Here is a 26096-nt window from a genome sequence, read left to right as displayed (position 1 = left end):
CTGAGTGCTTTTCCCTGTCACTAGTGTCCTAAGATGAGTGTATCACTTCACTGTGTCTCTCTCTGCATTTCTGGATGTGGCCAAAGGCTTGCACCAGGCCTCAACAGGACAACTCTCTTTCATTAGCTTCCTAGTCCAAGCTTTCCTCTGTTCCTACTCTTACAACATGTTGCCTGCTTATTTACTGAGGTTTATTTTGCAAGAGAAATAGTCTGGATGGGGGTGGAGAAGGGAAGCTTTTGAAGACTTAAATAAATTTAATTTGGTTTCAAAAGAGTTATGAATAATGACGGGCTACAGTAGCTTTGCAAATTAAGATCTGAATGGTCTACTGCTACGAATGATTCTGCATGTTGCTGCTCCTAAAAAAAAAAATGCAAAGTCTTTTCTGATTATGATTTTAAGGATGTAGGAATGCATTATGTAAAGAAATTGTTTTCTTACCCCGGACCCGGTTTTAAAAATTCCCACGTCTGGTTAAGGACTTGCAAGTCCCAAATTCCAGCAGGACTTAAGGATTTGTTCACTCACCTGAAATGTGCAGATAAGACTTCAGAGAGATGGGATACAAGGAGGCCGTGGCACAGTTTATAGTTTCCAGGAAAGCACAATGGAGATCTAAGGCTATTTTAAGAGAAGCATTTCATTCAGAACCAGAGAAGCTATTGGAAAGGGCTTGGGATTCATTCTTGCCCTTTTTGCTCCCAAACTCTTTTTCTGCTCTGTGGGGGCGTCCCCACACCAAAGTCAGTTCAGGCTGAACTGAGTCTCCGCTGCTTTGGCCCGGACCAGCTCAGCTGTCCATGTTGCAACGCCTCCCCTGGCAGGTGAAGTGATCCCCTCAGCCCGGTTTGCCCAGGACTGTCCAAGCTTTAAAACTGTTAAGTCCCATGTCCTGGGAACCCTGTCAATCCTGGGCAAATGAGGACAGGATGATTGGCCACGCTAGGGGTGGGCGAGCAGCCAAACCCCTCTCCCCTAGCTGGGCCCGGTCAAAGCCTGAACCAGCAGGCTCAGCCCGAATCCCCTACTGCTTACCGAGTCTGCCCTATTGAAAGCTTATGCATTAGGGAAGTGTATTTAAAGCCACTCACTGAAGGTGCTCCTGGCTCTTGACTATATCTGTCAGGTTTTGTTTTTGTCCCCACAGTGGTTTTAAAGGCTCTTGTGACCCATTCATTTGTTTTCATCCATTTCCTTTAGAACTAGGGGCTCAAAGGGTTACATGAACTACACCAAGATTTTTTTTTTTTTTTTTTTTTGAGACAGAGTCTCATTCTGTTGCCCGGGCTAGAGTGCTGAGGTATCAGCCTAGCTCACAGCAACCTCAAACTCCTGGGCTCAAGCGATCCTCCTGCCTCAGCCTCCCGAGTAACTGGGACAACAGGCATGTGCCACCATGCCCGGCTAATTTTTTCTATATATTTTTAGTTGGCCAATTAATTTCTTTCTATTTTTAGTAGAGATGGGGGTCTCACTCTTGCTCAGGCTGGTTTTGAACTCCTGACCTTGAGTGATCCTCCTGCTTCAGCCTCCCCAGAGTGCTAGGATTACAGGCATGAGCCACAGTACCCGGCCTACACCAAGATTTTGTGACCACTCACGCAGGCCTGGGCTGCCGCCACACTGGCTGTAAAGGGAGGGAGGGGTGTGGGAAGCCACTCTCTCCCTTCTTCTGAGTTCCAGGGCCCACCAAGGGGTCTACAACACAGAAACCAGGGTGCTGTCAGAATTGGTTCTGTCTACCAGGCATTACCAAGTCCTACAGAGGTGGCCTCCTAAATCCTTTTCAAATCCAGCCACTATCACTCCCCTGCTGCAGTTCTTTCTCTCCCTGGAGCACTGCTACAGGGGTCTTTTTGGTCTTCCTTCCCCCAATCTTCCCCAGCACCCCTCCCCGCAACCGTTCATTCTCCACTGGGGAGAAGACCAAACACATAAATTAGATAATGTCACGTGCCCCCTTGAAACTGCTCAGGATGAAGTCCAGGGTCCTTATCAAGGCTAACAAGAACAAGAGCATTGTGATCTGGGCCCTGCCTACCTTTTTTGCTCATCACTCCGAACCTGCCCTTTTGCTATCTCAGCTTCCTTGTTCTACAAATGAAAATAGCCATTTCTTAAAAATGTCTCGTGGCTGAATTAGAAGCATGTGTATTGAAGTCCTGACCAGGTGCTTGGGCTCCATCTTGGATTTGGAGAACATGGAGTCCTTCGCTCCCAGCCACAGAAGAGGGAAAAAAGGATGAAGCATCAGGGTGGAGGGTTTGGTGTAGTCCTCTGCAGAAAGAAAGGAGTCAAGCGACAGATTTGAAGGAAGTGCAAAAGCATCCCATATGGATGGGGGAGGAAGAGATCTGGTGTCCAAATATTCACAGTGGAGCTGAAAGCAGGTTCAGTTGACCAGAGGAAGGTGGCCTCTGGCCCTGGTGCGTAATGGTGATAAAGAGGACAGAGGGCCAGGACTCTGGGACCCACCGGCATGCTTGTGTTTGCTGACCCTTCTCTTGGATACATGTCACAGAGTTAAGTGGAAGGAAGATGGAAGTACTCAAAGCACAAGAATTTGACATTTCACCAGTGATTAATGAGGACAGGACCCCTATAATAATGCAAATGAGGCTCTGAGTTCATGTCTTTGGAGACTTGCTTTTGGAAACAGACAAAGTGGGGGAAACTTACCTGTTGGCACTTTTCTACTCAACATAGTATCAGCATCTAAGTGCTACAGAGTACCAGGAGCCAAGGAAGGCTGGATTGTCATAGATTGTGATTAAAATGAGCTTTAGGAAGTGCTGCCTGGCTCAACACAATGAATGTTGGTATGAGACCAAGCCACAAAAAAAGACACATGATTTCTGCTCTTCAAAAAACAAAAACACAAAAAGAGAGAGACAGAGAAAAGAAAAAAAGCACAGGCTCTGGGGGAGAAAACAGATTTATGCATACGCTCAGGAAAAAGCCGATTCTGCATCACTTTTATTTTATAAATATTCATAAGGAAAACAGCTCAAAAGCCACTTTCCTGAGTAACCTCAGCTACTTCTTTCCGCCTATATATATATTTTTTTTTTTTACAATATGGGGTCTTCCTCTATCTCCCAAGCTGGAGTGCAGTGGACTGATCATAGCTTATCCTCAAATTCCTGGGCTCAAGCGATCCTCCTGCCTCAGTCTCCCAAGTAGCTGGGACTACAGGCTCATACTACCACACCCGGCTACACCTGTATTTTTTAAAAGAAGAATATCCTCAGCACTGTTGAAATCGAGATCAACAGTCAAGGTAGCCAATATCACAGTCCCGATTCAGAGACCTGTCTAGGCATTCCCTGGCTCCCAGGCCACTCACACCCCCTCATCTCCAGCCCTGCCCCAGGGGGGCTGACTTTTGCCTTCTGAAATGGACAAAGACTAAATAATTAGAATAAGCAGGGGAGGGGTGTGGATCCCGCTTCATTATCTGTCTTACTTGCTTAGTTATTTTCTTTCCTAGTTAACTTTTCTGCCCCATTTAATTACAGAGAACAGCAGATCGGACAGCAAATGGGCCTCTCTGCCCGGGCTTGCCCTAAATCACCCAGGTGGTCCGGGAAGGTCTAGAGACCATGCCTCTTTCTTCACCCACGACTGGCTCTTCACCCCTTCCCAAGGAGCCCCGCATTAAAATTAATGAAATCAAGAACAATTGCCAAGGGAGTGACCAAACCCAACTGTCGCACAAGTTGGGATGGGGAGAGGGTGAGCTCCCCGGGACAGCGGCGGGACACGAGCCAGTGACCTCTGCTCCCCGCAGCGCTGAAGGTGGCTCTAATGCACACTAGGGCTTGGAAAACGCTGGTCTGCAGGCCTCTGAGAAAAGGCTGAGTTGTGTTGGGTAGAGAGGGAGGAAGAGAAATGTAAATCTGGGGGCATCCAAGGCCAGATGCATATACAACAGAGAGCAGAGGAGCAGAATAATGTAGTGAAAGAAGCACATCCTAGAGCCATGCTGTCTGACACCATAGCCTGTAGGCACAGGTGGCTACCAAAACATATGCTCAGTAAAACTCACTTCCTCAGTCACGCCAGCCCCATCAGCCACATTTCTGGTGCTCAATAGCTATTCATAGCTAGTAGATGCCACATTGGACATTGCAGGACATTTCCGTCAGTGCAATAAGTTCTACTGAACCAGGCTGTATAGAATCCCAGTGCCACCTCCCATAAGCTGTGTGACCTTGTGTAACTTACTAACCCTCTCTGAGCCTCTGATTCCTTCTCTGTGAAATGGAGCTCATAATACCCACCTACCTTATATGGTTGTTATGGAGCTGGAAATAATATATGTAAATCACCTGGTACAACAGTGTAGCCTATAGCAGGAGCTTGACAAATGCTAGGTGATGTTGTGCTTTTGCAATTTTATGAGCAGTTACTGGAGACATCTCCTGATGGAATGGACAGTCTGTATTGGCTAGGATGGCCCCTTTCCACGATGTTTCAATTGCCAATTTTAGAGCTTGTGTAAGTGGCTCTATTTTCAACAGGACAAGCCAGCAGTGCCACTCCAGAGCAATACCCATTTGCTGGCAGGCCAGAAAAGTGGCATTATAACCCATAATAGCAGGAGACTTGTATTAATAGTAAGCCTGCAATTCTTGAAGCCAGAAAGCCTCATTTTGTGAAGGGCTTCCTCGCCCTCCCTCTCTCCATTCTTACTTCTTCTCTCTTTCTTCCTTCTTCCTTCCTTCCTTTTCCTTCCCTTCCCCCTTCTCTCTCTCTCTCTCTCTCTCTCTCTCTCTCTCTCTCTCTCTCTCTCTCTCTCTCTCTCTCTCTCTCTCTCTCTCTCTTTCCAACTGATGCTACATCCCCAGGATGGTCCATTACATCAGACTCAAGGCTTCAGTTTTCTTCATCTAGAAAGATGCCCAAGAGATCCTGTAACCTTCTTGTAAACCTCCCTCCATCTGAGAAAACAAACACAACATAGCCCAGAGCAGTTGTACAACCTGGAGACACCCTCCCATGGTGGCTTACTGAAGCTTTTGAAGACTTAAATAAATTGAATTTGGTTTCAAAAGAGTTATGAATAATGACGGGCTACAGCAGCTTTGCAAATTAAGATCTGAATGGTCTACTGCTACGAATGGAGCAGTCTAAGCTCCAGGAGGGGAAGAATGAGCTCGGAAAATGGGGACAGGGCTTCGCATGTGGAGTTTTATTCTAACTCATTAGGAAATAGGGAGTCACTAAATGTTCTTGAGCTAGGGTGACGAGATTTAGAGAGGTGCTTTAGCAAGAGGAAGCTGATGCAGGCATGCAGAACAGCAGCTGGGGGAGCAATGATACTCATCAGGTAGAGCAGCGAGGAAACTGAGGCCAGCGGTGGGCTGGGCTGGGGAAAAGATGAAGGGGGTCGAGTCCATAAGAACTAGCAGTGGTGTTGACACTGGGAGCCAGGGATAAAGGGCTGAGGCTCTTGGCATTAAGGCTGCATGCTCAGACGTTAATGTCTAAGAGGCTGTTTTTGCTCCTTAAACACCTCTGAAGAAGCAATTCCATTCTTCACGTGGGTGTCAGACAAAGCCAGGTCTCTAGGGCTGATGGATCAGAAGAGTCAGGTAAGCAACTCAGGGCAGCAGCCCCAGGATCCTTACCAACGTTGGTTTTTCTGGCTTAGGAATCATAACAAAGGCTCCCCTTCGAGATCCACTCAGGCCTCCCTGGTGAATCCCAGACTGTGTAATGTTATGGATGAGTAACATTTTAAAAAATGAAAGTTCCAATATGAGTTGGACAACTTTTGACTTTATCAAATAAAGATGGCAAAACACAAACGTCATCCACTATCTTGATGAATCATGAAACAAAGTTTAACACCAAGAAAAGCAGGAAAGACAATTTCAGAATAAAGGGCAGTTTTGTAAAGTGGAAAAGGTTCAGCTTTGAAAAAAATGAACTCACGGCATTTTTACTTTTCTTCCATTTCATGAAGGGGCAGAAATCTTGTCCCATACACACAGTGGTCTGCCAGCTGGGTCTATGGGGACCACTGGTTTATGTGACATTCCGAACTCCTAAGAGCACAAACAAAGCTTGACTTTCCTGGGTGTGGGTGCATCCAACACGGAAGGACAGAGCAGAATCAGCCTTTTCTAACCTCCTTAAAATGCGAGTGATAAGCCACAAAGGATCTTAGAACAAATGGTCTCATATTGATATTTTCACATTCAATAATTTCATATTTAGTCTAGAGGGTTAGTGATTTTTTTTCATAAAAGGAAATTGCAGCCAGAGCTAATTGCTCAATCTGAAATGTATCTGGACATTGTTTAGATGTTGGAAAGGAAATGGTAACATTTCAGAGTTTTAGCAAAGAGAAGGAGAGTATTATTTTAGAAGAAAATTTAAATGGAAATTAATAGAAAATGTAACTCCGTTTGGTTTTCAAAGCTTTGATGTGTCCAGTCGAAAGAACACCCCTATTTTGAGCACTCCTTGACATTTCTCTTATTTATAAAATGCAAAAGGAAATTCATCGGCACAGGCTGAATCCATTCTCGTCCATTGATTTGTTGGCTAATCAATGGCCATTGTAATCTGAAAAAAATAACACTGGTTTCTATGACCCTTTCCAAATGAAGCAGTGTTCCACTAAGCTTAATAAAGAGAAAAACAGCAAGGACCATCTGGAAAACACTCTTCCGGAGTCGCGAGAGATAGTGGCAGCCTTTGCCCAACCTGCTATAAATAAGTGTCTCAGAAAAAAAAAAAAAACAACAAAAAAACACCCGATTTTCAAATCTGTTTCTACTTAATACAGCTGCAATAGAGTTTATTTAGCTTTTCCCTATAGCAGGAAGACTGTTTGCATTTTTATGACAAGGGTCTAAATGTTTTTCACAGCCATTTCCATTGCCATTATTTTGAGGAACAACATACCACTCGGACCTGTCTGTTTGCTTCTGCAGCACACAGCGGTGGCCCCAGTGGCCTCTGCACCACGAAACTGGCCTCCAAAGCCCAGATTTATGATCCTGTTTCCTCTCCCAGTGTTGCAACCATCACCCGAATCCTGGCCTGCGAGGGGCTGGCAACTTAGAATGACCGAGTGTCACGTGCTGCAAATCAATTATTTATCCGCCTGGGCCCAGCACACTGTGGATCGCTGCCAGCTCATTGCCTCTCCCTTCACGGCGACAAGGAAGACACAAACTACTCGTCAAGCGTGGCAGGAACTCACCAGTGAAGGTACACTGCTGGCTTGGCGAATCCCCGCGTGCTCACCTTTCCATCTTTCCTCCCCAGCCAGCCTGCAAGGGAATCCTTCTTCACACAGCACTCTGAGCTCCTGCAGACACTCTCTGGAAAAGGTCACCCTACCTTGGATGGCTGCAAAATGAAGCGGTCTCTGTTGATTTCTGCACTGAGCACCTGCCCCGTATTTTCCACCAGCATACCCCGCCACCTAGCCTATCCTGCTCTGGGAGACTGGCTGGGCAAATGACCAGGGGACACTTTCCCCTGTGTAATGAGTGATCCACTTCTCTGCCCTCCCCCTGGCCCCCAGCCCGTATGCCCATATATGAGTGAGGCATGGTCTGTCCCCATGCCTCCCCATGGTTTGTTCCCTGTGTAAGGCATGACCCTCTTTTCTAGCCTTTCAAGGGACCACCAGAAAGAAGATGGCTTTAGGGCCTGTCCCGGTGGCAACATTTCATCTGTCATTGCTGCCTGCAGGCACTGCCAGGTTCTAGCTACCTGAAGGAGCTCTGATGATGTCTCTTTCCTGGAAGAGTTCCCCAAGCAGAATTGCTGCAAGGAAATAAATACGTGTACGAGGAAACAAAAGTGTGAGAGGTGGTGGGGACCACCTGAATTTGAGCATCCAGTCATTGTGAAAAATGTTCCATCTACCCACTGTTGACCTCCTCTCTCGACAGTACTGAAAAACATAGAATTTAGCGGTGGGTAAAGGGCTGCTCTGATCTGAAATGAGTCTATTACGATGTTACGAGCAGAGCTCTCACAAGTACACTAAAGGGCTAAATTAATTGGCTCAGGCTTAAGATGCTACAGGAGAAATGACAGTGTGGAGAGGGTGGGGGTGGAGGAAGATGCCTGGTGGCTTTGAAGTCACGCCTGGAATCAGGCGCATATGAAAAAGAAATTAGGGAGGAATAAACCTGTTCTCTTTATGAAAAACCAGAGAAGCTGCTTGATCTTACAATGTGCCCCTGAATTACCTATGACTTAAAAAAATTGCCTGCCTTGAAAAAAAATGTCCATGCTTATACAGTCTTATATAGAGACCCTTCTACCCACCTTCGAATTAAATCAGGCACATGACCCACTTCCAACCTTTAATTAATCACCTCCGTGAATTGTATATATAAAAGGCAAAGGGGGAAATTGTGCCTTTTATTATTTCAAATTGAATTTTCCAAAAAACCGCAAATTACTTATTAAATTTTGGTCTAGACCAGTGATTCTCAGCGGGAGTAATTCTGTCCCAGAGGGGACATTCGGCGAGGTCTGGGATGGGGGGGCTGATGCTACAGATATCTAGTGGGTAGTAGCAGGGATGCTACTAAACATCTTAAGGCGCATAGGACAGCCCCCCACGACAAAAAACGATCTGGCCTGAAATGGCAACAGGGCCAAGGTGGAGAAAATGTGCTCTAAATAAAGCTAAATATGCTTTAACATTTTAGTAGTTAACATTTTGGCCTTTATAATTTTGGTAGTCATCAGAAAGACAAGACCCTATTTTCTTCAAAATCTAAAGTGAGTTTACATATATGTTGACTACGGACATGTTTATTCCTTTTTCATACAATGAAATGGGTTCTCAATCCGAATCTAGGAACATTAAAGAAATACTGTGGTGATGGTGGGGGTAGGTATGGCATATTTGAAATGCATATTTCATCAGTCTAAGTGGATGGGAATTAATATCTCATAAAATAAAATGATTATCTGGTTATGTTTCATACAAAACCAAAATCAATACATTGTATCTTACTTAACCTGCAATTAGAGTTTTTAAAAATGCTAAAACAAGGCAAAGCCATTCTTTCCCATTTCTTGCTAGCTGGGTCCACACTTCTGAGCATGAGACATTAAAAAACAAACAAGCAGGCAAAAATCTTTTTTTTTTTTTTTAAGTATGTTTTTCCAGAGCATAAAAAGCTTCCCGAATCATACCATTTTATTTACGGTAGATTCAATCATTCTTTAGTGAGCAAAACATGCAGCCCATTCTCTTGGTTATGCTTGCCTGGCTTCCCAAATGCCCTCAAAACTGGGATGATGAATCACATACTTTGGCCCCACTGTGCCAATTAATAGTAAGCAAAAGAATTCCACACAGCCAAGATAGGACTTTCTGCTGGTGTGTGTATGGGGGATGGGGGGAATCCTTCAGCCAATTGATTTTAGAGGGTCTTAAGAACAGGTGTTGTGACTCTCCAAAATTCCTTTCATTCTGGAACATTCTATGTGGTTCTGCAGTGCCCCCAGGTTGGGGGTGGGCTTTGGTCAGGAAAAACTATGTTCCTAGAATTATTCTGGAGCTTCCAGGTATAAACCACAAAGGAAAGAACGGCTGACAGCTACACTGCTTCAGCCCTTCCAGGCCTCCGTTCCTTTCTCTGAATTACGAGGCAAAAGTGGCTGTACACACAAAGGCAAAAATAACAACAACAACAAAAACGCCCAAACACACCCAGTCTTGGCTGCCAGCAAGGCCCGATTCTGCTGCTGAAAAAGAACAGTTGCTACAGTGCAGCTGGAGGAGCTTTTCCAGGGAACTGGTAATACCCTGGCTGTTAATGAATTATTTTTCGCCAGAATGTCGGATTCTTCCTGTGCTCCAGTAAACAGTCTGCTTCTGCCATGTGAAACAAAACCAGCTCCTTCCAAGGAGCCCAAGGAGGTCAGCCAAGGGTCCCCTGTGGGGGCAGCCCCCTCAGGAGCCAGAGCCACAGGCGCCTGACCTATAAATCACTGCAGTCCCAAGTTCATTATCCCATCCCTTTCTGTCCATTCACGCCATGCCCAGCGCCCAGGGAAGGGCCCAGGAATGCATGACCATGGCTGTGATGATACCACAGTGCCAGCCCGAAGCCCTCCCCCACCCCTCTGAACTTTCCTTTGAGCAGGTTTCCTCATCCGCAGCACTATGGGTGCGTGGAATCAGGCTCCGTGCATTTATGCTGTTGCCCTCACAGAAATTTTATTTCTGCCCTTGCTCTTGTTGTCATCAAGCTGTCAGAAAATAACCATGTGCATCCTCTTTTCTCCTTTCTCTTCTTTAAGACTGGCCCCAGCCCCTAAACAAGCCACTCTCAGCATGAGGGTATCTACTTGGGACACTATTCTCCAAGAAAAAAATCCCGAGAAGGATATTACTTCAAGCTGCTACTAGAGCAGGTGTCAAGGAAAATCTGCAGCAGACAAGGACACTGGCCAGGGGTGGCCAGGAAAAGGAGCCATTTTATTCAAGCCAGCCCCCTGCCTCTGTCCCCTTCTGCCCTGCTCACTCCCTTAGGTCTCTGGAGCCCACATTACTCACAGCATGACCGAGCTGACACTCATGAGTAGGCTTCATGGGGACCTCCCACAATGGCACCTTGATGCCAGGCTGCTGTGGCTACTGAGTCAGCCCGCTGCCTCCCATCTGCCATGAAGATGGAGGGCATTTATGCCCCCAAAACATCTGGAGGTTTAAGTCACAAGGCTGCCGGTTAGTTTGCTCCAGAACAGTGCTGTCTAATAGAAATATACATGTAATTTAAAATTCTCAAGTAGGCACATTAAAAAAAAGAAACAAGTGACATTAATTTAGATGCTATATCTTATTTAACCAATCGATATGTTCAAAACATTATCGTTTCACCATGTAGTCAATGTAAAGATTATTAATGAGTTATTTTGCATTCTGCTTTTTGTACTAATTGTTAGAAATCCAGCTCATATGTTATACTTATCACACATCCCTGTTTGGACCAGCCACCTTTCAAGTGTTCCACAGCCACATGTGGCTAGTGGCTACTGTAGGGGACAGTGCAGATATAGGACATTTCCATCATCATAGAAAATTTTATTAGACAGTGCTGCGCTGAAAGACCAAAAAGCTAGGGGAAGAGAAGTGACAGGTGTGACCAGGTGTGCTCCAGAATTCTCCAGAATTATTGAGTTGTTAGAGCTAATTACAGCAGAAATTGGAATGACAAGGACTGGGATGTTCTAGGAGCCCAGCCCTACCTCTAAGTGAGAATTAAAGTGGGCTTTTATGATAAGCCCTGGGACCAGACATGGTCTGAAAGTTTGTGTCCCCTCACAAATCATATGTTGAAATCCTAACCCCCAATGTGATGGTATTAGGAGGTGGGGCCTTTGGGAGGTGATTAGGTCATGAGAGCAGAGCCCTCATGAATGGGATTAGTGCCCTTATAAAAGAGACCCCAGAGAGCTCACTTGCCCCTTCCAAAGAGACGGCACTATGTATGAATTGAGAAGATGGCCGTCACCAGACACTGAATCTCCTAGTGCCTTGATCTTGAATTTCCCAGCCTTCAGAACTGTGAGAAATAAATTTCTGTTGCTTATAAGCCATCCAATCTATGGGATTTTGTTATAGCAGCCTGAACAGACTACACAAACCATGCCTACATGGTGAGGGGCTGCCCCACAGTGGTGGGAAAGCCAGCAAGTATGACCAGTACTCGAGGCATCTGCTGGTTGACCACCTCCATCTTAGCTGTTCTGGTCTGTTCAGGGCAGGGGCTGGGACAGCAGATCACTAAAGTCATGTACTTCTTGCAATAATTCCGGGTTTGCAATCTAATTTGGTGAAGCAGATGCAGAAACATGATCAAATTATGTGCACCCATGTCTGCGCATGTGTGTATGCTCTTGGCCGGGGAGAGAAGGAGCATCATGAATGAAATCCAGAAGTACTAATGTGGCCGTCAAAATCACCTTCCCGCCAGCTGCCAACAGAGCACAGAGGAGCTGCAGACTCAAGAGGCTCATCAAAAACTGTGAGCTAAGAAGGAGAGGCCTTGAGTCCGGAAAGAATGAGATGATGGGCACCCGGGCAGACGATCAGGTGGGAGGGAGAAGTGGTAATCAGAAGTATTCTCCACAGTTAAGAGCTGCCAAGTCTACATCAAGGATGTCACCCTGATCCCCAAATCAAGCTTAATTCAGAATCCCACATGGGCTTTTGTGTGAGGGAAAAGTGCAATTAGCCATCTTTCCCCCTCGTTCTCTGAGGTCTCCCTCATATTCTGATCAGGGAGGAAGCCGAGTCAGAAACACCTCATATATGGATTGAAATCCTGGCTCTCCTAGTGATCCAGAATTTCTAGGGGGTTAGAGGATACCAGGTGGTTGGAAGGGACTAAAGGACTTGCTTTAGCAATAATTTAGCTTTATTTTCATTTAGAGTGTTTGCTTATTTGGTACATCAAAAACACCACAACACCCTTTGGTCTCACCATGGACCTTGGATTAATTACTTAACCTGTCTGAGCCTCAATCTTCTCGTCTCCAAGATGAGAACAATGCTGCCCCTCTCACACGGCTGCAGTAAGGATTAAATCAGGGCTTGACAGTATGGATCTACCAAGGGCTAAAACTGGAGCATGACATCAGGAACTTCGAGTCCCCAACCAGACAGACAAATGTCAGTATTGCTTCCTGCTGAGACTCTCCTAACAGTGATTTATAGCTCTCTCCCCACCACCATTCACTCGATCAGATCACCTCCATCATTTAGTTACTAAACTCTCATTTATTAAGCAACAGATTCCAAGATGAAAAGGAAGAGTCTTTCCATGTGAAATATTTAGGGACTATTTTGGATCTATCTTCTTGGCACATAAGCAGGCACCGTGGGTAATTGGCTGCCTCACCAGTGGGTTTCCTTCACCCCCCCCACCAATTAGGTATAATATTTTGTTAAGAGGGAGGGGCTGAAAACTCTGGTCTTTGGGAGAAATAAGTAAGAGACTTGGAGCAAGGGTGGAGGGACACGTTGCCCTTTTAAATTGTAACCAGCAAAATCTGGAATCAGACACTCAATTGGAAATTTCTGTGAGCCTCAGATTCCTCATCTGTAAAATTCTGCTGCCATCACAGGGTCCCCAAGAAGGTTTCCCACACGTGAAGTGCCTAGCAGGCAGAGGCCAACAATGCCTGTTAGCTCCATTTTCCATTTATTTCCCCTTATTCCCCTCCTGCCCAGAAGTCTGAGGTTAGTAGAGGAACCAGAGAACAGACACTTGCTATTTTGTTACTATAGATTCAGAACACACTGTGCCTGGCACCTGAACATTCAAAATATCTCCATTCTGCATCCGTGGATTTGGGGAGGCCAGTTCTATCCTCAGCTTTCAGGTCATTATAGCCAGAGCTCTCTGGCTGCTGGCGCGACAGTGCTCTTGGCAACACCTCGTCAGTCACACACCTCCCAGCCTTTTTCTTTCTTGCAATTCAGATGGCCCTGTCTCAGTGGCTCTGTTTTCTGGACACAAGATTTTGAAATTATTTTACAGTTCTTGACCAACTCCCCACCAACCAAGTTCTCATGTCGGCACCAGCTCATTTGTTACTGAGATGAACAGGTTTTCCAGGGCCAAACCTCACAGCTGGAGGTCCTGGCCTCTTTGCATGATAAAGGCACCCCCAGGTGGCTGAATGGTCCCTTGGGCTGGTGAAGTAGGGACCAGTACCCTAAGTTCTAATCTGACTTGGCTCCCAGGCCCGGGCCACCTCGGGATGCCTCTAGTGGGCAAGTGTCAGGATGAGAAGCGAGTGCCCCTTTGCAGGATGCTGTGTGTATGTGGGGGGGGGGGGGCTGGTGTAAGTGGGGAACTTCTAAGGGGCAGAGAAACTGGAATGCCACCAGGCTTGCGATTCGGTGCCTTCCAGCCCAGCCCTAGCTTCTGCAAGTGGCATAGCTCCTTTCATGTTCCCCTTTGAGAAGAAAACCGGCAGGAAGAACGGTGGGTGGGAGCACAATGCCCGCTGCTGGGTGGCTCCCACCTACTAGCGGTCCTACTGTCCCCCTCCCACACCGCCACCCCTCTCCTGTAACAAAGGCACATCCACACCACATTTCCAAAGTTATCAGAAGTCTCTTGTCTACCATGAAACAATTTTGAGCAAGAGAGACATCTAGTAAACCGCGGGAGAGATTGCTTGGGAAAAGCACAGAAAACCTTGCCCGATGCATGCAAGGCTAAGAATTGTTTTCTCCCTGCTGGCTGCTTTTCTCTCTCTTCTAAAGAGAAGCTTCCAAAAATCAGCTAAATAAAGGGATCACACCAGAGGATGCGAGATAATGCTAAACCAACAAAAACAAAGACCCAAATGAAACAGAGCGAGCCATGAGAATACCCGGTTATCAAAACTTTGTTCGTCCATATCTATTTATCATCGCTGCACACCCGGGCTCTGCGGAATATCATTCTGTTGATGTCACTTATCCTCAGCAAAATATTTACATATTCTTAAAAACGCCAGATGAAAGGGAGGGGGGCCAGCCCGAGCGCAGTGCCGCAAGCCACCCTTCAAGCCCCAGAGCAGCTGGGTTCTGGGCAGCCCAGGAGGTGGGGGCACGAAACGGTGGGTGGCACCGGCAGGCACAGGTAAGAGCTACCAAGAGTTCCAGGAACAGGGCCACCCAACCGCTGCGTCCTGCCCTGCCCACCTTTCCCCTACCTGACTCTGCAAGAAGCAGCCACATCCCCCCCATATGGTGTCGGCGCCTCCTCCTCCTCCCCTGCCTTTCTCATTGATTAAGTTCTCAAACCATTGTTAAAGCCCGCTTGCTTTTTCTTGGAAAACTGGGCTAAATTCATTAAGCTTCCCCTTGCCACAAAAGGAATATTCATAAAAGTTTGGCAGGCAGAAAGGGAGGCCGACTGAGTGCCATGGGGTGGGTGACAATCTGCTCCTCCAGAACCACCTTCTTCCTCCGTGCCCCATCCCTCTCTCCATCCATCCGTCGTGCCCCAAACCTACTCCAGGGACTTCTGATAGGGAAACACAAAGCAGCAGCTGTTTGGCAACATTTCTACCCCTCGCCAGCAACTGTGGTGGGATGCCATTTCCCCACCCAGGCGGAGCTTATCCTGAACAATAGTCGGGCTTTAAATGGCAAACAAGCAAATACACAGAGCACAACCCCAACCCCGAAAAAGCCAACGCGGAGAGCAGCAATAACTCCCTCCGCAGCAAAAGGCGCCACTGAAACGCACGCAAAAAAGCAGCGAGAACGTCGCTCGGTGCCTAACATGGCAGAAAGCCCGAGCTGGTGCGGCCACCCCAGGTCTGGGCATTGGGGGGCACCAGGGCTCCCGGGGCGCCGACGCACACTCACCCGGCTCCGGGGGGATGCGGGGCTGGCCGAGCGTCACAAAGAGGAGCCCAGCGCGATCTGGCAAAACCCAACTTTCCACCCGGCTCGCCAGGGCCGCCAGATACGTCAACAGAATCCATCTTTCGAAGGGCCTGGAAGGCGCCGGGTTTTCCGGGCCGGGGCAGAACAGCAGATCCGGAGGCGGCCCGGTGCGGTGCCCGGGCGAGGAGTCTGCCGTGCACCGCCCTCTGCGCCCGGTGCCAGCGCGGGTGGCGGCCCGAAACCCACTTCGGGGCCCCCGCCCCGCCGGCCGGCGCCGCCTCCCCGGCCGTCCCCGGCCCCGCCGGCCAGTGCGCGGCGCCAGGAGCAGGAGCGGGGCCCCGGCGCGTCGCACGGGCGGCGGCCTCGGCCCGCGTCCCCGCCCCCGCCCGGCCCTCCCCGCTGGCCCCGGCCTCGGGCGCCGTCCTGCCCCCGGGAGCAGGCCCCTCCCTGGGCGCCGGGCCCGTCAGGCGTGCCCAGCCCGGCGCGCCCCCTGCGTCCCGGTGGCAGGTCCGCTTGGGGAGGGAGGGGGTGACCCCGGCCCGCACGGGGGCGCCTCGGCGGCTACCTTGCAATCGCGGCCGCCGCCTCCAGGAAGCCGCGGGGTGGTCGCGGGTGCTGGAACTCTCCGGTCTGGCCTCGCCGCCGGCCGCCTGAAGGGGGTGCGCAGCGGTGGGAGCCGCTGTCGCCGCTGTCACCGAGCCGCTGTCGCTGCCGCCGCTGCTGGCTGTGCGTGAGCGTGTGTGCGCCTGTGTCCGGGCGAGTGTGTGTCTGCGTGCGGCGCCCGGCCTTTACTATATACACCAAGGGGTGGGAGGAGGCGGGGAAGGGGAGGGCTTGGGGGAGGCGGCGGAGGAGAGGGAGCGGGAGGGGGGCGAAAGGGTACCCGAGGAGGCGGCGGCGGAGGAGGGACAGGTGATCTAGCCCACGGGGAGGGCGTGGCTGTAGGCGGCGCGGGTGGCAGGAGGAAGGGGCGCTCGGAGCGGGGGTGGGGGGAGGCACCGGTGAGGGCCCGAGGAGCTGGGATCCTACTGCCTCCGGGAGGGCTGGGGACCATCCCAGACCCCAGGATGAAGAGGAGGGAGGAACGGAGCACTGGAGGGAGAAAGCGGCTGACCGGGTTGGGATGAGGCGGGGGGCGGGAAGGGCTCAGCGATCACCTTAAAATGCCAATTGTGATACGGGTAGAAGACCCTTCTCACAAGGTGGGAGATCGGTAAAGACAAAATTAGTCCACGGACATAATCTCATTTCCATCCAAGAGGTGATACATGTATTAATCTAATCTTTATTAAGCACCTAGTGTTTGCCAGACGCTGGGCTAAGAATCGGAGTTACAGGCATGATGAGCATATGGTTGCTGACCAGTAAGTAAATAATAGACATTAGTAGTACTATTGAGAAATTTAAAATTTTAAAAAGAAACTAAGTCCTTAAATTTTTTTAAGAGAGCAAATGAAGCAACTACAATGGTTTAATTAATCCCTAAAGATATAAAGATTTTTTTTCTATTAATCAAAACAGGATGAAGATATTTGCGAGAGAATGGCAGAGCAGAAATTACTTTCATCAGAGCAGAGAACAGTATGAATCTAGCTGTTCTCTGTTCAAAACCCCCCTCAAGCCCAGCACTGTGTGTATTAACCATGACTTCCCTCTTGACAAATTTGGGGCGTCCACACAGTTCATAGTTAGTATGGGAACCCAAACTTGTATTCGAAAGGCTCTATTCTAACCATGCTGTGTTGCAAGCATAACGTGGCAGTAGGTAGGGCTGAATTATGATTTTCTTGGGTACTTTTTTTGCCTTTGTGGACTCCTTCCTCCATAAAAAGATATTAAAAGTTGCATTTTACAATTGCATTGGTGTAAAGATGAATATACTGGTATTATATATTAAAACATTTTCTTCACCCTAAAAGATCACTTTTTCTTCTGATTTTAAAAAGGAAGTAAAGATTTCTGTGGGCCCCTGAAAGCACTGTGAGTCCCAGGCACTTTGCCTACTATGCCTAATGGAGAAGTCAGCCCAGATGGTACCATTCCGTGCTACTAATTTCCTCTTTTGAAAAAGGAGACTTAAATTAAGAAGTCCCCAATCCACACAGGGGCAGAAAAGACACACAATGCAAGTTTAAGAGTTGATAATAATGAATATGAACAGAAAGTACCAGTTCCTATCTGCTTTAATCAGGCTTTTGGAGTTTTAAAACAGCCCCAAATAATTAATGATACCTGTGGAAATAATTTGTCTACGAATGTGTCTTTAACAGTTTCAGTAACCAAAGACTTCCTCTATAGATCTGTAGAACTGTTCGGAGTTCTTGGATCAGGTATGTGAGGTCTTGGTTGCCAGGATCTAACCTAAATACAACTAAAGACACAGCTGGGCAATTATAATTGGGCAAGTTCATGGATGAAAGATCCATAAAGGTTTTGTGTGTGTTGAGGGGGCATGTGTGTATAAGGTAGGCATTGATATCCTGGAAGGCAATTACTAGCTTATTTCTTTTGTTGCCCTCATTGCAACCCTGGGTTAATGTTTGATCCTTGGTGGCAGTTGTGATTCATATTTGCTGCCCTTTGGGGTGTTTATGTTTTCAGAGAAGATTATATTGATTCAGATTCATGCATAAGAAACAGGCATTATAGCCCCCGTTCCCAAAGAAATGTGCAGTGGCACCCTTCTGCCTTTTCATAGTGGCTGCCCTTGCAGAGGGAAGGAAAACAGAGAGGTCCATCCATAAAACCATCCGTAAAACGCTGGATTTGTAGGGGGTGTTGCTTTGGGGCAGAAACAGGACATTAATGTGGAAGAATTGTGTCCATACACTTAAATGGGTGCCTAAGCAAATGGAGGGAAGAAAGAACATGCCCAAACAGCAGGAAAGAACAACAACAACAACAACAAAATCTTCCAGGGGGGGTTAGGGAGATTTTTGAGATCTGTAATCCTAATATTTGGTGATTTTAAATAAGGACCCAACAAGTTTTCCATCCCAGATCTGATTCTTTTATCTATATCCTGCTTCTCTAACACAGCATCTTCTCATAATCTAGTTTTCACATACTTGCCAGATGGGTGATTTATTCATTTATCCAATAAATATCTATTAAGCACCTACTGGATGCCCAGTCACTGAGCTAAGGACTTGGGTTAGAGATATGGTTAATGTATGGTTGCTGGCCCCAATTTGATCACAGATGAGTAAGTAAATAATACAAGGTGGTACTATGTGGTACACGATGAGTTATAAAATGGGCTAGGTGAGCACCTAAGCAGTGGGTCCATCCCTGCATTGGGAAGAAGTGGGGAATGACATGGGGCAGGGAAGTCAGAAAAGGTTGCACAGATCTGGTGACAGTTGCTGAGCACTGAGAGATAAATAGAAGTTTTATAAAGTAAAGGAAAGGCCTTATAAGTGAAGGGAACAGCAGGCACCGAAGCTTGCACATAGAGCATGTTCTAGAGGCTGCAGATATTTTGTGAGTCTAGAGTAGAGGCTGAGGAACAGCAGAGGAGGGGGAAAAGGAAGCTAGGGGTCACTTGAGGTCCCTGGTCGGTCCTGTAAAGGAGATTTTTCAGTAGTAGTAGTCAGTGATAGTAGTAGTAGTAGTCAGTAGTAGTAGATTTTTCAGTAGTAGTAGTCAGTAGAAGCCATTGAAAGACTTTAAGCAAGGGAGTGGCCAGGAGAAATTTGGATTGAGGAATGATCACTCCATTGGTCAGTATGCGGGTGCTGATTAGAGGGAGACCAGGCAGGAGAGGCTGTTGCAAGGATCAGGGTTTGAATGAAGGTAGTGCCAGCAGAGATAAAGAGTAGGAACTTGAGTCAAGTGGGACTCAAGGAGTAAAGATGATTGACATCTGGTTTTCTGATCTGAGTGACAGGATGGGTGGGGGTGTGGTCATGCAGATAGAGGTTCCTAGGAAGAGAAGCAGAGGGCTGGAGATCCTGAGACAAGGATTCCAGTGCAGACATTTGACTTAGAAGGTGAAGGAAACACTGGTAGGGGAGCAGGGAAAGGAGACAGAGGGACGACAGGCAATAGAAGATATGTTAACAAGGCCACTTACCACTGTGGGCAATTGGAGCTTAATCCCATGGGCAAACTCTCAGACATGATGCAAAACACCCACTCAAGAAGTGAGGAAGCTAGTTAATGGAGGTCCAGGGAGTGCTAATTTTCTAGCAATTCTGACCTGCCACCCAGCATAGGCAGAAGATCCTTCCAAAGTACAGAGAGAAAATCCTGACAGCTGAATGTCTGCAGAGCACATTGAAGCGATAGCATGCAGACCACCAGTGTCTGCTGCAGAGAGTTCTGGTTAAGACATTGCTAAATGGAGGTAGCTGTTGAGTAGCCACATAGAGATGTCCAGTAGGCATTTGGAACAGCAGGTCTAGAGTTCAAAATCTAAGCTGAAGACTAAGATTTGGAATTGTTAGGCTCTGAGTGTTGGTTGAACCAGTAGGTGTTGATAAGCTCTGCAGAAAACATATCTGAATTGGACTGGTGGCTGAGCCCATTACCATGGGGAGCACCAACATGATTTGACCTGACCTGCATGAGCATCATGTGGGTTTCTCAAGGGGTTCCTAAAAGCGCTGAAGTTGTAAATATCATCAGTTTAGTGCTCATGGGTGCGAATATGTCTGGGGAAAATGGTCCATTGCTTTCAAGAGATTCTTGAGAGGTCTATATTTTACTGAAATTGAATAATATATTTAACCCTTTGCACTGGGATGTTGAGTGTGGAAAATGTCGAGTGCATGATGAGAAAAAAGCAAGCTAGTGCAAAGGGTTAAAATAGAAACTTTGTTTTAAAAAATGTTCTGGTGGTTAATAATATTTACTGGGTGATTGAGTGATGGAACCAGGTGGGCACTGGAAAACATAATCACAATGCAAAGGGATAAAGCTGCAGAAAATGCAAGGTGTAATTGAAGCAGAGAGGACTGAAATCGAAGCCAGGCTTGGTGAAAGAGGATGGAAAGCATTCAGAGAAACAGTCCAGTGCGAATGCCATTTTTATCTGGGGAATGTTCAGGGCTCACAGGGTAAGGGAAAAGTTTTGATTATTTTGATAGAATGGAGATGTCCAGTGAGTTCTGCCTAGGGGTGGGGGAGCTTCAGTATTCTTCATTTGAGGATTTCATGTGAACTCTCTTACGCCCTTTGGATAAAATTAGCAAAGACTGGATCAAAGGATATGTGACTTCCTCCTTCAGTTAGGCAATCAATAAGCATACACTGAACAGCATTACTTTATAGTACTAAGCTGCATGCTAGAGCAAAAATAATAATAAATGCCACCCCTCCCCTGCATTGAAGTCTCTCATACTGCAGTTATAGCTCTGTCTAGTCTCACCATCAGTAGAGCATTTCATTTCATGGAGATTTTTGAGCAACTATCACAAGTAAGAAGCAGGCTTGTCATAAAGGGCTTTCCTTGTGGCTGCTCTATTCTGTTTCCCATTTCTCTTTGCTAAAAGAACACTAATGCTCAGATATCCATCCCCCTCCTGTGAAACCTACGTACCTCAGAATTTGACTCTACATTTAGGGTGGGTCTGTTTGATCTAAGAAAAATTGCATCCCTTTGTTATAATTTGGGCCAGATAGATGAGAGGAGATATTTTTGGGGGGCTCACAGATAAGTTCTTACTCTCTAGGAGAGTTTCCCTCCCTGCCACAATGGATGTGGGGATAATGTAACTCCATTTGCAGCTGGCAGCAAAAAGCATGATGCGGGTGACCATACAATGGGTCATCTAAACCAGGACACTACTGAAGGTGAAAGGGGTTGCTAGTAATAGTTACTGTGTTTCCCCCAAAATAAGACCTACCCATAAAATAAGCCCTAGCAGGATTTCTAAGCATTTGCGCAATATAATAAGCCCTACCCCGAAAATAAGACCTAGTGCTGGGCGTGGCTACGCAGCAAATCTGCACAACCTGTGCATTTCATCGTGGAGCGGTAAAGAAGATGAGCAGCCCTTCTCATCTGCCCCATGAGAGCTCTAGTGCTCGACATGAGAGATTGGGGCCAATGGTTCTAAAGGAAATAGAGTCGCAAGAAATTCAGGATGGTATTTGGGGTTTGGAGAGTTACGATGATGTTCCCGAAGAAAACTTAACTATATTTGAATAAATGTAGATTGTTGTACTGTACTTAAAAAAAATAACACATCCCCTGAAAATAAGCCCTAGGGTGTCTTCTTGAGGAAAAATAAATATAAGACCCTGTCTTATATTTTCGGGGAAACACGGCATGTAAGGGCAAAAGGCATAAACTGGGTCTTCCCAGCAAACCAGGATGAATGGTCACTATTATGCTGGGACTCAGGGCTGGGAAGGAGCTGATGTTCAAGGCAACACAGTAAAAAGAAAGAAAGAACTTGGCACCGTGACTATGTCATTGAACTCCTAAAACAACCAACTCTAGAGCCACCTGACCATGCATTTCCTGTTATGTAAACTATGACATTGCTTTATAGGTTAATCTTCTGTGAATCAGTTCTCTATCACTTAAAAATGAAAGCATCCTAAGACGTACACACAGTAACAGGGCTGTTTGTTTTGTTTTAGCCCAGACCTGAGGGTAAGGGCCATTCTGGAGTCAAAATATCTTAAAACACACACACACACACAAAAAAACCAAAACAAACAAACAAAAAAAAACAAGTATGGGGAAGGAGGTCAGGAATCAGCCTCGTAACCTGACTTTAAAGACAAGGGAAGGCGATAATCTAAACTAGCAGAACATGGTTGAAGGACACGGCTCTGCTGAATCTGAAAGGCCAGCCGTGCGCGAGGCGGTTTCCATTGTAGCAGCCACTTCAAGGCACGCTGCTGTCTCAGACAAAGAGCCAGACTCCCGTGCCAGGGGCCCGGATCGGGGATGTCTAGCCCCTGCTCTGTCACCGCTCTGAGTGCCTTTGAGCAAGCTCTCCCCTCTCGCTGGGACTTAGATCCTTTGTACCGACCAGGGTAGCTGTCTTTGGCCTTACGTCTTGTCTTTCTGACTCGATTGTATAAACCCAGGGAGGACTCGTGGCTCAAATCTCCCACGGAAGCTGCTTTAGTTGTCCGCGTGCCAGAGCCTGCAGTGAGCAGTTGTTAGAGTCATTATTCTCTCCCCTCGTCTGTGCTTGGTCTCCTACTCCTAGGGAGCGTTCATAGCCACATCTTCTGCAAAGTATTACAACCATCAAACACATCTTCCTTTTCTGTATGGAGGGAGGGTGTAGGCAGGGTCGGGTTGGGCTTGGAGTCATGTGACCATTCCCTGAGGCCACCAGGGTTTGCCCAAATCAGCAGAGAGCCTGGTATAGCCAGGTTGCAGGAGACAGAGTAGAGTCCGTATAAGTCACCAAGGAAGGACCAGAAAAAACTGTAGCCAGCACAGAGAGTTGGAGGCAGGGGCGTGAAATAATAAGGCTGTGGATTTTAGTGAAGAGCCAGATTCGTTTTGGGAGAAGCGAATTATTTTGGATTCCTGTGCCAGCTGCGGCACGAATGTGGTTGAAACACTGGCGCATTGAGGACCAGGGCTAGGACAGCTCAGAAATGACCCCACACAACCCAGCCTTCCGACGGGGAACATGAGGCTTGGAGCGTTGCACATAGAAGACCTTGACACACACACACACACACACACACACACACACACACACACACACACACACACTCCTGTACCCATGCCAAGTCCTGTTCTCTCTCCAGGTGTCAGGCTTACCTTTCCTTTCTTAAAAATTCATTCATAAATGAGCCAGATTGAATATTGGCAAAATTGCCCTGGACTAATGAGCATTTTGAATGTTGCACAAAACAGATCATAAATAACTGCTGAGACACCCCAAGGCAGGAGTGTTATCGTTAAAGAGGACAAAAAGCAGTGGCCAGTAATTATCCACAATCATTCAAAACCAGTCTCCTGGTGCCTGGCACTGCTGAGAGCCAGACCTAGCTCTGCAATGGGCTCTTGGGAAAAGAGCTATTGAGGACTTTCTCAGCCATCGAACCCCTGGGCTGTTCTAAGTGATCAGTTTCCCTGTAGATGCAACCTGTCTGACCTGGCTAGCATGCATTTCATAACCAAAGGAGAGGGTGGCAGTCAGTGTCACAAGTGGCGGTCTGTGCCACAGCCTGCACTGCGTGCTCCTTCCACCCTCAGCGTGTCCATGGCCTGGTAGGGCTGTCCCGACTCATGCATTGCAAGTCTCTCCAATGCAACTGGCAAGGTTTCCGTAACTCTAACTTCAAGGGATCAAAGGAGTTGCCAGGACATTCAAATTTGAACAGGATACAAAGGGTACTTTAATTGCTTCATTTTTCTTCACCTGGGAAAATTTCTCAAATTATAGAATTTTATAAATGGAATAATTTTATAGAAAGGGAAAAAAAGAGCAAGTATAAAATCTCTCTCGTCTAAACTGGTTAGCAGTTTTAATGGCAATGCTTTGGAATGGTGGTCTTTTTGTGCCCAGTCCACATCTACCATGCTCTCACAAGATGAACTTACTGTTTGCCCCTGCTTACCTTGGCCACTTTCAGGTGAATTTTCTGATGTTGCTCACCCCTAGGATTATCCTTGCCCAATTCTGAGCCAGACCACCAGTGTGTTGGGTCTCAGATGAGCCATGCTTCTCTCGCCTAAGCTCCTCATGTTCCCGAGGGGAGTACACTGGGCATGGCTCAGCCACAGAGCCGCGACATTCAGCAGTCATCGCGCATGCCCTCTTCCCACATCGGCCCCATCCATAGAGCGAAGCTTCCGGGTCTGATTCTCTGCAGAGCTCTCAAGCCTTCCAGTGGAAATGTACGTCCACCACCCAGCCCAACTCCCTAAAGTGTCCCCATCAATCTCTGATGTCCACATGCTGTGCACATGCGCACATGGAATAGAGTTGGTTTCTCATTCATTAACATCCTGCCTTAAAGGGACGGTTCCCAAACTTGACAGAAATCTTGCATAAATTGTGGGCTGCCGCCATCCTGGATGGGGTCTTGTTTTTTTTTTGTTTGTTTGTTTTTTTCTTTTTGAGACAGAGTCTCACTCTCTTGCCCAGGCTAGAGTGCCATGGTATCAGCCTAGCTCACAGCAATCTCAAACTCCTGGACTCAAGAAATCCTCCTGCCTCAGCCTCCCAAGTACCTGGGACTACAGGCATGCATCACCATGCCCGGCTAATTTTTTCTATATATATTTTAGTTGGCCAATTAATTTCTTTCTATTTTTAGTAGAGACAGGGTCTCGCTCTTGCTCAGCCTGGTTTTGAACTTCTGACCTTGAGTGATCCACTGGCCTCGGCCTCCCAGAGTGCTAGGATTACAGGCGTGAGCCACTACACCTGGGCAGGGTCTTGCTTTTGAAGAAGAAACATTTTAGAGGAAATAGAAGTGACGTTTTGAAAAAATACAATGGTATTGCTTTAGAAAATAGTCACAATTAGTGTAGAAATGCTGTAGAATACATATAATTTATTCTTTTTGAAATAAATTGTTCATTATAATGTTCACTAAAATTAAATATAAGTGTAAAAGGCTATTCTATCTTCAGTATAAACATTCAATCATAATCACTTTTAATGATATGTATATTTCTTTCAAGTTTGTCTCTATAGTCTTTACTCAACTGAAATAATATTAGATATGATTTTAGTCTTGCTTTTCTCTGCTAATATCTTCAAAGAGTAATCATTTCCCCACGGCATTCTAATGGTACTTTACAATCACAATAAACATTTTTATTGGTTGTATACAATTCTATTAAGTGGCTTCATCACCATATACTTACTTCATCACCATATACTTACTCCCTACTGTTGGAAGTGGTCATTTCCAAATTCTGCTTTTACAAAGAACACTACAATTAGTATCTTTGTGTATATCAATGTTCGCCATTAATAATTATTTCTTGGAATAAATACATAGCTATAATATTTCTGGGGCAGACACGTTAACATTTATATGTTGCCAAACTGATTTTGAAAATGATATTCCACTTACCACTCCAAATATGGGATTTGAAAGCACCTGCCTTTGTGAGTACTCACCAGCCTGGTCCAACTAATTTTTCATCTTGCTTTAAAATGTATTTCTCTGATTGCTAGGGAGGTGAGTCATTTTTATTTGTGTGCTTGCTACTTGTATATCCAAGGGAGTGGTCTTCATCTGCTCTTTAGTTAAATCATATTGTTCGGATCTTATTAGTGTGTATGTGCCATTTATTTAACATAAAATAAATGTATGTCATAATGGCAACAAATATATACCCCATTTTCTTTTCATTCCATGAGTTTTGGCTACTACTTTATATAGATAAGTTTTAAATTTTTTTAAAGTTAAATTTATCTATCTTTTGTGTTGTGACATCTTCTATTATTTAAGTAAAAGTGAGATACCCTATATAATTCTGTTTTTATTCATTTAGAATCTTTTTGGCATTTATCACAAGGTAGGACTCTATCATTTTTTTTCAGATAGTTGGACAATTGTCTCAACACCATTTATTTAATGTGAAATCCCTTCTTCATTGATTTGTGCTTTGTAGTTTAGCAAATCATAAACTGATATTTAATAGATTCTATTTCTGGGCTGTCAGTTCTGTTTTGTGACTTTGCCTCCCTTTATTTAATAAACCTTTTTATTTTGAGATTCACATGTAGCTGTAAGAAATAATACAAAGAAATCTCAA

General features: G+C 46.3%; 1 protein-coding gene across 3 annotated transcripts in view; it reads right to left on the bottom strand.

The window, feature by feature from the left end:
* The window catches only part of RAI2 (retinoic acid induced 2), a 73317-nt gene extending 49276 nt beyond the window's left edge, over window positions 1–24041 (bottom strand). The window contains exon 1 of one of the 3 annotated variants that reach the window (XM_075999326.1): window positions 23939–24041. The gene's annotated coding sequence lies outside the window, so the exon portion shown is untranslated. Of the gene's footprint in view, window positions 1–15373; window positions 15770–15959; window positions 16161–23938 lie in introns of those variants that run through there. The other 2 variants (XM_012784705.2, XM_012784703.3) reach the window with 2 other exon arrangements.
* Between the last annotated feature and the right edge of the window lie 2055 nt (window positions 24042–26096).

Source organism: Microcebus murinus, chromosome X, assembly GCF_040939455.1.
Source record: "Microcebus murinus isolate Inina chromosome X, M.murinus_Inina_mat1.0, whole genome shotgun sequence".
Taxonomy (NCBI): Eukaryota; Metazoa; Chordata; class Mammalia; order Primates; family Cheirogaleidae; genus Microcebus; species Microcebus murinus.
This window is presented reverse-complemented; position numbering and strand designations above follow the sequence as displayed.